Genomic DNA, 12,228 nt, shown 5'->3' with positions numbered 1-12,228 from the left:
GTGAATCTGATTTCTCCATTGACTTTACTTGTCTCAAGGTTATAACATGACACCGGGACACTGCAATGGTCATAAATATGAGTTCATTGCCAACTGTTCTGAATTTTGATCATCTGGCCAAGGGGATACGGCAACGGTCGTAAGGGTGACAAATGGTCATAAGTCTCTTTTTTTAGTACCTTTGTAGCTTTGAACAGTCACAAAATGAACTGTGGTAAGTCAAGGGCTACTTGTATAAGGATGATCATTATATAGAGCAGTGATGGCGAACCTATGGCACGCGTGCCACAGGCGGCACGCGGAGCCATTTGTCAGGAGGGCTTGGGGGGGGGCGAGGGAGGCTGCTTTCGCCCTCCCCAGGCTCCTATAAAACCTCTGGAGCCTGGGGACGGCGAAAAAAGCATGGAAAAATGGGGGGGGTGTCGCGCCTGTAGTGCGTGCATGCGCACTGGGGGCTCGTGCATTGCATTATGGGTGCGCCACGCCTGCACATGACCCCCTGCACTCCCCCCACTTGTGGCACGCGAGCCAAAAAAGGTTTGCCATCGCTGATATAGAGCGAATCCATTCACAGAGGTCAGTCCCCTCAACAGTGTTCCCTCAAATTTTTTTTCAGTGTCAGCATAAGGAAGGAGGGAAGACAGGCCCCGAATTTTGGTTCAAACTTTGGTTCATTATAACAATGCAAAGACTGGTCAAGGAAAAGATAGTTGCAGACAGTTGCAGGGTGGGATCAATGGGGCATAACAATTATATTTTTAGCTGTAGACATTTATATTTTTATCTTTATGTTCAGACAGATCATGAGGGTTGTATCCTGTTATCTGTCCAGGACAGGGGATAGTTCCGTATTTGTCTAGCAGATGTTAGTGTTCCTTAACGTATTTTTATTCTTGGCTTTTTCTGTATTTTTCCATCTCTCCTTTTACCAATTTAGCAAATATATGTCTACGTATATGCTTACGTCAATATGGCTATAAAAGAATGTCAGGGGGAACTGTTCGGGGTTCAGACCAATTTATGCTGTTTGAGCTGTTTGAACCTGCGCAATAAACTTTCTTGCATTGCAAAGAGCTGGTCTTAGAGTCTTTACTTTCCACAACAACATGGCACCATCCAGATGGGACTCTTAGGCGAGGCGATGTTTCGCTGAGGGCAGGTTTCACCCTTCGAATCCAGTGGGAGGCCACTCCCAACCTCCACGTCGCCGCGGAGAATGTTTTCTCCGGGAGGGGGTAGGGACCTCCCCGTGGGATCGACGGTGCTGGAAAACCTAGTCCAAGAACCCTTGAATGCAAGAAAGAAGGTCTGAACTATTTTCCTGGCCAGGACGTGTGTGAAGACTTTTCAGGCGAGTATATGTTAATTTTGTGAAGTACCTATCTCATTTGAAGATAGAAGAGGGGGACTGATCACCCTCCTGGAGTCGGGGCGTCGACCCTAAAGAACTCCGTGTTAGGTTGTGTGGGTGGTTGCCACCGCAGTTCCCGCTAGTGGTCGTGGTTTTTCCGAGACTACGGGTCGGTGGTTGTGTTGTTAGAGATGGGTGGGTCATCGAGCATTCCCAGCACACCGTTGGAATGCATGTTGAAAGGGTTCGAGTCCTGTGTTAATTACACCCATTATGCAACGCCCTATCCTGGAATTTCTAAAGAGAGATTAAGATATTTGTGTGAGAAACATTGGCCCCACCTGGGGGTGGGGTGCTCAACTCAGGGATCTTTCAGAGAGCAAGTTATAATCAGTTGTGGCTTTTGATTCACCAACATGAGGAGAAATATCCCAATCAATTTCCCTATATAGATCAGTGGCGTACCACTGTGGTAGAGAGGGCGGATGAGCTCTTATAATGTCAGGCGGAAATGGTGCGGTTATGCATTGCCAGACAAAAGGGAAATAAGTGTAAAACATCTAAAAAGAATTGTAACAATTGTTGTAATGAAAGCATAGCAAAACTTCAGAAAACAGAGAAAAATGTAGCTAGTGAAAAGAAGATTTTGAGTGTGGAAGAAGAGGATGTGGTGAGGCCCCCGCTGTACGCGTCACCCCCCACCGTTGTTGGCACAGCAACCTCAAGTTGCTGCGGCAGCAGGGGGGGGGGGGCACCAGCAGTGCATAGGAAGCAGAAGCTTGCAGATGTTATACCAAAAGCAGAAGTTGCTGAGGGGGAGTCTGTGAGTGAAGACGAAGAAGGGGGGTCAGGAGAAATGGAGGAATTCGTGGCAGTAAAAACAAGATCTGTTATATTTTGTTCCTAGACAAGAAGGAGATGTGGTTTTACAATATGTGGATGATGTGTTGGTGACAGGACAATGTGAGGATACTTGTTGGGAGAATACCAAAAGGTTGTTAAATCTGTTACTACATTGTGGTTATAGAGTATCCAGGCTGAAAGCACAGTTGGTGAAAGAGAAAGTGAGATATTTAGGCTATGATATTGAGCAAGGACGCAGATCGCTAGGACCAGAACGAAAAGAAGCTATTTTAACAATAGCAGAACCCAAAAATAGGAGACAACTTAGGGGATTTCTTGGCTTAGCAAGTTTTTGTAGAATTTGGATTCCCAACTTCGCTCTAATAGCAGCACCTCTATATGCATCTACTAGGGGAGCAAATGTAGATCCTTTCCTCTGGGAAGGAGAACAGAAAAATGCTTTTAGAGATATTAAAATAGCTCTTACTTCTGCACCTGCTTTAGCGTTGCCCAATTTGAGGAAACCTTTTAATTTGTATGTGGATACCAGCAAAAATATGGCTTTAGGAGTACTCACTCAGAAACTTGGAAGGTGGCAACAACCTGTTGCCTACCTATCCAAACAATTGGATGGAGTGGCCAAAGGATGGCCGCACTGCCTGAAGGTTTTGGCTGCAATTGCTGAACTGTTACAGGATTGTAACAAACTAACATTTTTCTGTTCCATTAACGTGCACACCCCACATGCAGTAGAGTCAGTATTAGATAATAAGGGACATTTATGGATTAGTAACCAGAGATTGACTAAGTACCAAGCTATGTTGATTGAGAATCCCCAAGTACAGTTAGTAGTTTCCAATAGGCTGAATCCAGCTACATTAATGCCTACAGAAACTGAAAAGGAACATGATTGTTTGCAAGTATTAGAGACAGTGTATTCGACTCGTCCCGATTTATCTGATATCCCATTGAAAGATGCAAAACTTTATTGGTATACAGATGGCTCCAGTTACATGCATGAGGGGAAGCGTGTGGCCGGATATGCGATTGTGAATGATGAAGGTGTTGTAGAAAGTGGGCCGATAGGAGGGAAGTGGAGTGGTCAGGTGGCAGAATTGTGGGCATTGATAAGTGCTTTAGAAAGAGCAGAGAAAGAAACTTTGAATGTGTGGACTGATAGTAAGTATGCTTTCCTGATTTTACATGCTCATGGAGCAGTTTATAAGGAAAGAGGTTTTCGAGATTCTGCAGGGAAGTATGTCCAACATGGACATTTGATTAGTCGCCTCATCGATGCAGTACATAAACCTGCGAAGGTTTCTGTTATGCATTGTAAAGGCCACCAGAGGGGGGACGATAGGATAGCCCAGGGAAATCGACTAGCGGATTTAGAAGCCAGAGAAGCAGCCAAACGAGCAGGCCCAACCCCTGATTTAGCAATTCATGTAGCAGTGGATCTAGGAGTGATTCCACCAGAAATAAAGCCAACATATACTCAACAGGAGTGTATTAAGGCCACTCATGATTTACATGCTAGTATAAAGGAAGGTTGGTATGTGATGCCAGATAAAAGAATATATGTGCCGTCGTCAGTAGCATGGACATTAGTCCAGCTATCACATGAAACCACTCATATGGGGAAAACTGCCTTAGAAACCGCCCTGAGTAGGGATTATTTCATTAATGGACTGGCTGGAATAGCAGCGAAAGTTGTGGCCAAGTGTATTATATGTGCTAAGGTAAATCCTAGGCAGGGACCACTCCTGCCACCTGGAACCATCCCGGTGTCATATTTCCCAATGGATTATTTAATGATTGATTTCACTGACATGCCAAGATGTGGTCTTTATAAAGCAATGTTAGTTATGGTTGATATGTATACCGGGTGGCCAGAGGCTTTTCCCACAAAGACGAAACAAGTTAGAGAAGTGGCTAGGCTGCTCCTTAAGGAAATAATCCCTAGGTTTGGACTTCCGTCCCATATCTCATCGGATAATGGGCCTGAGTTTGTCCATCATATTAACCAGGCAGTGGCTAACGCGGTAGGGATTAAGTGGAGGTTCCATAGTGCGCATCACCCGAAATCAGAAACAATGGCTGAAAAAAAATGAATAGAACCCTTAGGAATTTAGTGGGATGGCCTGATTTGGGACATAAGGGGGGTGTTTGGAATATGGAAATGGTGCGAGAACTAAATAAGCAAGTTGAAAAGCTCCGAGACTATGTTTTGGAGCAAACCCCCCCCACCATTGATAACTAAATGTCACCCATTCAAGCCGGGAGATAACGTGTGGATAAGGCATTGGAAAAAGGAACATCTGGAAGGGAGATGGAAAGGACCATATGTGGTTATAATGGTGTCTCCATTGGCAGTGAAGATAGCGGAGTCCAAGTCCTGGATTCATTGGACGAGGGTTAAAGCTGCTGATGTGGGGTGGGACGTGTCGGTGGGCCACAAAACCCTACGAAACTGACATTCCAACGTACTTAAATCATATGTATTATGTATGTAAATAGGTTAAGTGTAACCAGGTTGTTTTAAGAAGATTGAAGAAGCGGAAAACTAGCCCTGCGGGACCACACCCGGAAGCTGGTTCCCAAGCACGGCTGAAGATTGGTATGGACACATGTTTGAAAGCTGGGTGTGGGAACTTTGGATATTAGTAGTAGGATCACTAGTGATTGTATTGTTCTATTACTGTCATAAGCGGTTCTGTGGTATTCCAAAACCTATTGATCCTCTGATTCCCTTGCCCTCTTTAACTTCTGAAGGCCAACAGCAGGTCACGTGGCTCGAATTCTTGGAAGAAAGAAGCAACCCCTGCTAAAGTCACACCTGGAAGCTGACTTTTCGACACAAGGGTGAAGAAGTGGATGAGTAATACATAGATAATAAATATATCTTAGCAGATACTTATAGTAGAATTAACTAGGATAGGTTTATATGTGTTGGTTTTGTAATTGTAAGTGTGGGTGTTGTTGCTGTGCACATTGTATTGATTGCATTGCTTGTTCATATTGTAGAGTTGAATGTGATGTAAAAATTATAGAAGACGTATTATCACCATACATAGGTCATAGAATAGATAACACATTTTATTGTACACTTAAATCTTGTCCTACTGTAAATCAAGCCATCCAGAGGTATCAGGAAGAAGTGGACTTACCGGATACAACGGAGGATGAGTTTCACTTGTGCTATTGGTTGGTTGGGGGTAAGTGTTTTATTTACAAGGGTGTTAGGTAATTCTGTGTGTGTGCAGAATCTAGGACAATGGAGTAGGCCTGAGGAGCGTCCAGGTATTGTCCAGTCTTATGTAATAGGCAATGGACAGTGCCAGGGCTATCCACCTCTTGTTTTTACACCAGATTGCTGGAATGGAATTTTACCACATCCTTGTCAAGCCCCCCATGCATTTGATCAACTAGTCAAGGAAGCCTGTCTAGCTCGGAAGTACACAAATCATCTCCTTTGTAAGTACGTAGGCTATGTGCTCAGGAAGGGAATGTGTAGCTATGCTTCATATCGAGAGGAAAGACCTCCTATTATATTAGACTGTGGGGATCCAATATTTCGGGGTTGGGAACGAGTTACTCACATCAATCAGTTGAAACCTGGATGGAAAGGGATATGCACCTTACAACATAGCCGCATAGATTTAGGACTTATGAGAAGGAGAATGAGAAAGAAAAGAAGGAAACAGCGGAGTGTTGGAGAGAAGTGGCCACTGGGGGAAGGTCCGTGTACTCAATGTTTGAAGAATGGGGCCTTTTACGTTCGGTTGGAGAAACCAAAAGCATGTACCAGGTTTGATTTAACCACTTGTGCTCGATCCGGAAGAAGAGGTCTAGATATATACCAAAGATGTAATGGGACAGAAGGGGTATTATGTTATCAAGATTGCAATGGCTCATTGGATCACTGTCCACCCCCTCGTCAAACACCCACCAAAACACACGTAAGGAGACTTCCCCCACAAACACGTGCACCAAAGTCTCATGTTACCCCAAGAAAAATACCTAGACCCCCACCTCACTCCACCGAGGCCCCTGACACCTGTTCTCCTTGTATTACAAAAGCACAAGTAGGGAGAACCATTCTTAATACTTTAGTCTATCACACCCAATCTCCCAGAAATTGTAAACCTCAGCTTGTCAATTGTATACATAACCAAACCATGTATAGTTTGTGCAACCATGATGGAAGAATCATTTGTTATAACCCTAGTACTCCTATACGGTTAAATGTAACCGTATATGCTGGATTGGCTAAATATGGCACTCGTAATACACCTGAAGGTGACGGGAGGTTGTATTTTCTCAATTATACTCTAAAGTTAGAAAGAGGAAAAGACCCCTTAAGAATAAGCTTTGATGCATGTATCGCCATGAGTAAAGGATGGGGTTCCACCTGTGGAGACGGGTCTTGGGTAACAGCCTACCAAGCAAACCATAAATATTTGTGTTCCACTAACTTGAATTGGGCTTATGGCAACCCAAACCAATGGCTCCCCTGTGCTGGAAGTACCCAATGCTCTGGATGGGAGTGTATTTGTGATTATACTGGAGGGGGTTATAAAGGTTGTGAGTATATTACTTCCTTTAGAAGAAGCAGTGGAAATTTAGTAGAATTAGAAGTGGACCGAAGGCATCCCGCTATAGTAAGTTATGGATTTGGAATAGATGGTACAGGATCAGATCCCAAAACGTATCTTACTATAAAAGTGGAGAAAGTATTTGAAGGTGAAGTAAAATCCCTGGGATGGTCAGTTTATGATAATCTACGAAAATTAGAAACTCCCCTTTTAATAAGTGTTAAGGCCAATAATCTTTTTGTAGAGCTTGCTGAGGAAGTGGCCAAAACCCTTACAGTCAAGAATTGTTTTGTGTGTGGAAGAACTAATATGGGAGAACAATGGCCCTGGGAAGCTTTGGAGGCTCATCCATTGATTTATAATAATCTTTCCAAAGCAGGAAATATTACAAAAAGGGAGCACCTTACGGGTATTGTCTGGACACTTACCACCAATCTTGTAGGAAGAAACTGTTTTGCTAGAAATGGTATGGATATCTCCAGGAAATGCCACCAAACCTGAATATTTTAATAGAACATATCTAGGTTATCTGAATTCATCTCGAATGGCTGATGAATGGGTAGCACCTAAAGATATGTATTGGATATGTGGAAAGCTAGCTTATGAACGACTCCCCTTTGATTGGTCAGGTTCATGTGTCCTAGGTTGGATAAAACCATCCTTCTTTTTATTACCAATTCAATCAAAACAAATATTAGGAGTCCCCTTATATGAACAAGTAGGAATGAGAGCTAAGAGGGAGGTACAAACTGTGTTTTCAGACTTCCCTTGTAAAGAATATTCCGCTTATGATAAGGAGGACGAGGAGTGGACTAGCGAACGCATAGTGTGTACGTATGGGAGAGCAACATGGGCTGAAGATGGATCATGGGGGTACCGCACCCCTATATACATGTTGAATAGAATCATTCGGTTACAGGCAGTTCTGGATCTGGCAGGGGTGAGAATAGACAAAGCACTTAATATTTTGTCGGAAGCCACTGATAAGATAAGAACTGCTGTGTATCAGAATAGATTGGCCCTAGACTATCTCTTGGCTAAAGAAGGAGGGGTGTGTGGAAAGTTTAATTTGTCTAATTGCTGCCTACAAATCGATGAAACAGGGAAGGTGGTAAAACAGTTGACTACAGAAATTAGACAACTTACACATAATCCCACTCAAATATGGAAAGGATTTAATCTGAAGGAGGTATTTGGGGGATGGTTTCCCAAGCTTCCAGGATTACAGGCCATAGTTGCTTTGATTGGGTTGATTGCAGCGGGATGTGTGATACTTCCTTGTGTATTGCCAATTTTTGTTAGAACCATCTCTAATAGTCTATCTTTATTAGCAGAAAGAAAGGCAACTGCACAGGTGATGGCTATGCTAGAATATGAGAAAATAAGACCTGCAACAGAGTTGGAAGAATATGTGACTCTTCTGGAAAATTCAGATGAGTCACAAAGGGGGGATTAAGGAAGGAGGGAAGACAGGCCCCGAATTTTGGTTCAAACTTTGGTTCATTATAACAATGCAAAGACTGGTCAAGGAAAAGATAGTTGCAGACAGTTGCAGGGTGGGATCAATGGGGCATAACAATTATATTTTTAGCTGTAGACATTTATATTTTTATCTTTATGTTCAGACAGATCATGAGGGTTGTATCCTGTTATCTGTCCAGGACAGGGGATAGTTCCGTATTTGTCTAGCAGATGTTAGTGTTCCTTAACGTATTTTTATTCTTGGCTTTTTCTGTATTTTTCCATCTCTCCTTTTACCAATTTAGCAAATATATGTCTACGTATATGCTTACGTCAATATGGCTATAAAAGAATGTCAGGGGGAACTGTTCGGGGTTCAGACCAATTTATGCTGTTTGAGCTGTTTGAACCTGCGCAATAAACTTTCTTGCATTGCAAAGAGCTGGTCTTAGAGTCTTTACTTTCCACAACAAGCAGAAAAGTATAGTGTTTGAGCGGCACATTTTCATGCCTGAGCACCTGACTTTTTTTCACAGATGTCACCCAAGACAACAACGAAATCAGTGTTATATCAAATCAAACTAATAAAATTTTAAAACGAATAAAATTATGAACAAATAAATTAAGAAATATTTGTTCAAAAGCAAACTCACTACAATTATCTTTTCAAATTCATTTTGGATTAAATAAAAAAGAGCTTTGAAATGAATATATAAATGGTACTTAATACTGGTAATATTAAAATAGTAAATGTTTGATATACTTCATTTTAATGAATTTCACTTGATATACTTCATTTTAATGTATTATATGCAATTTGCTATTTTAAATGAGTAAAATGATTAAAATCCCCATGCATAAAGTCTCATTCACATCTAACAGTTTTCTTCCATCATTAATTTGTAAACTCGAGGATTTATTGCCTGTCTGTTCAACAATGCTTGCTGATTGTTTAAAAAATTGTGGCAATTTGTTCCTCTCTATACAGGTGGTTTTAGTAACCTGCTACTACTGAACTCTGGGAGACAATTCTGCATATAACTAGTGATAGTAACTAGTGACCCAAAATATCCAACAAAATTGCAAATAAACTGACAGATAGGAAGTTTAATTAGCTTAAAAGCAAAAATATTCTCAATGACTTTGAAAATCCCAAGGAGTTATCAAATATCAGGTGATATCACTTGACCGGCTGGAGACTCAAAGATAGCTGAGATTGCAGCCAGGAGAGATAGAACAAGGAAGATTTTCTTTGAAAGAGAGAGATGCAGGAGGAAACAGACCCTGCTTCCTGCATTTGGATTCTGTGGAGTGCCCACTCTAGGTGGGAATTTGGGATTGCTGCCTCGCCGCCCTGGATTTGCCAATTCAAGCTTCAGGTGGGTAGCCTCGAGAGAAATGGTAGCAGTGAGCCTCCCGCCATCGCTTTCTACCTCGTTGCTCGGCTTAGTTGGCTCGTTCTTGGTTTGCGACCAGCCCCCACCCCCATCCCTAGTGGGCTTTTATGTGTTACTCGAGGCACGGATGCTGGAGAGGAAGGGACGCCGGCTGCTTTCACACAATAGAGTTTATCTCAAAGGCTGAATTAATCACTTGGGTCAGAAAGACAGGGAACTTACTTTCAGTGAGTTTCGGCCAATCACTCCCTCCCCCCCCCCTTAAACTTGTGCGAAGGCAGCTGTGGGCAATGTTTCCTCAAAAATAGTTGCTCCAGGAAGCCCGAGCCACCTCAAGTCCTCAACCCAGTCACTTTGCTGCCCTGCAGCACCTCAAGACTCCTGTTTAGCTGGAGGGGGTTTCAATCGCAATTGTGCGGCCACTCTGCAGACTGCAGTCCGTGTCCGGCAAACGACACTGCACGGCAGTTGGAAACTGCTGTGCAGTGTTTACTTTCCACGTGCGCATGCGCGCAGCTTGGAACAGTGCCCCTCAGACAGAGAGATCACTGAGGACTAGGAACATGCTAAGGTTTAAATAGAAGAAACCCAGAGAAGAGGGTTGGGGGAAAAGCACAGGCGAAGCCAGCCAATCACGTTGCCTGAGGGGAGGGCCTCTCGAAGAATGACAGGGCGGAGCTTGTCAAGGTAAAGGGGTATTGGGAGCAAAAAAGATTGACAGGAAACGACTGTGGCAACAAGGGGCGGGGCCAGTGGAAGCTCGGTTGCTAAGGTCAAAAAGGAAACGGAGGTGGTCTCCGGTTACTATGGTTACCTGGCAACTGTAGATCCAGCAAGATACAGAGCAACGAAGCGGCCCACAGCAGCCTCTTCTCACAGTTGGCCGGACCGAGCCCGGGACCGTCCGAGCTTCGGCCAAGCAGCCCCAGGCTGCGCCACGCCGGCTGCTGCCCGGACTCCATGTCCCAGCTCCGGAACCCGCTCACTTTCGCATCCGTATTCAGGTCGTTGACAGTTCTTTCCGCCACGCTGGTCGTCTTCTCTATTGTTCGAGTGTGAACATGGGGCCGCTCTAGGAGGACTATTCTCTCTCGTTGGTGGCCGTCCAAAGAAAGGGAGGATGGGAATGGAAGACTGGAGCTTGCTAGCCAATCACCGCCCTCTTCTTGGAGAGCCTTAGAACTTCCCTGGCCAATCAGAGCTAGGGCAGGCGCGGCGGAGAGTCGGAAGGCTCGCGGGGAAAATTTGCAGAATTCGAAAGGTGAGATTTCCCCCCCCCAGTCACGTGGTGCGAAAAAAAAGTGGGATTCCGGGATGGGGGGGGGCGGCGGCGGCTATGTGCAAGGCCTTTTGCAAATTGGAGGAAGGGAAATTACCATATACATTGTTTTATTTAACAGCCAATAATAATAATATTTTTAAGGATGCCTTATTATTTCCAGCGGAAGCACGTGATGAAAAATGTAGCTCCTGAGCTTGTGCAGAGCGCCTCCCTCGTCCTCTCCTCCAGACTCTCCCATTGAAAGCCGGGCATACAAAGCAAAAGCTGAGCAAGAGCCTCTAGAGATCATTCTTAACCTTTGTGCCGTGTAAAATAAATAAATAAATAAGACGGGTGGCTCATTTAAGGTGGCTCTTTCCTATTTCCCCCTTTAAAAACTATATATATATATATGTTGTATTTGTACTGATAAATAAATAAAGGGAGACAACACAAATATAAAAGGCAACATTAAAAATAAAAATATGGTTTTCTGCATGCATGGTCTTCTGTGATGAAGCCGAAGGACAGAAAGAGGGAGTAGTGACCTTCCTCCCATATTTAGTCATACCAGGGGTTGTAACATAAATACATACCTATTTCCCTGGCTCAACTGATAAGGAAGAGAACCCGTGGCTTAGTGGTTAAGACTCCTGCCTAAGATATATACAGCCCGGGTTCTAATCCCAGTAAGGGTATGGCTAGCTGATGAGAGCTAATTAGCTCGAAATAGATCTATCCTAGTCTCCCTTTATTTATTTATCAGTACAATTACAACACAAATATAAAAAGGCAACAGTAAAAATAAAAATATGGTTTTCTGCCTGCATGGTCTTTGTGATAGGCCGAAGGACAGAAAGAGGGAGTAGTGACCTTCCTCCCATATTTAGTCATACCAGGGGTTGTAACATAAATACATACCTATTTCCCTGGCTCAACTGATAAGGAAGAGAACCCGTGGCTTAGTGGTTAAGACTCCTGCCTAAGATATATACAGCCCGGGTTCTAATCCCAGTAAGGGTATGGCTAGCTGATGAGAGCTAATTAGCTCGAAATAGATCTATCCTAGTCTCCTTTTATTTATATATATATATTTAAAAACCCTCTTGTTCTTGGAGTTGTTAGTAAAGGACCCAAGGAGCTGGAAGGCCATAGTGTTGTTGCAGAAATTGACAGGCTTTAGACTTCTCAGGATACAGGAAAAGTTTATTTGGCAGCCTGGTTCAGAAAAGTTAGCCCATGGCTAACGTGAATTTCTGAACGACCTTCATTATCGAAGCACTCATTCTTACACATTCTCAAAGACAGCATAACACGGAA

General features: G+C 43.5%; 1 pseudogene across 1 annotated transcript in view; it reads right to left on the bottom strand.

The window, feature by feature from the left end:
- Positions 1-10,735, bottom strand: part of LOC309400675 (dnaJ homolog subfamily C member 3-like) — a 63,042-nt pseudogene extending 52,307 nt beyond the window's left edge. The window contains exon 1 of the transcript XR_014176871.1: positions 10,462-10,735. The product of XR_014176871.1 is annotated as a dnaJ homolog subfamily C member 3-like (transcript). The remainder of the gene's footprint in view (positions 1-10,461) is intronic.
- Between the last annotated feature and the right edge of the window lie 1,493 nt (positions 10,736-12,228).

Source organism: Natrix helvetica (genome assembly GCF_964273705.1).
Source record: "Natrix helvetica genome assembly, chromosome: W".
NCBI lineage: Eukaryota > Metazoa > Chordata > Lepidosauria > Squamata > Natricidae > Natrix > Natrix helvetica.
Note: the sequence above shows the minus strand (reverse complement) of the source record. Positions and strands in the feature narration are given on the sequence as shown.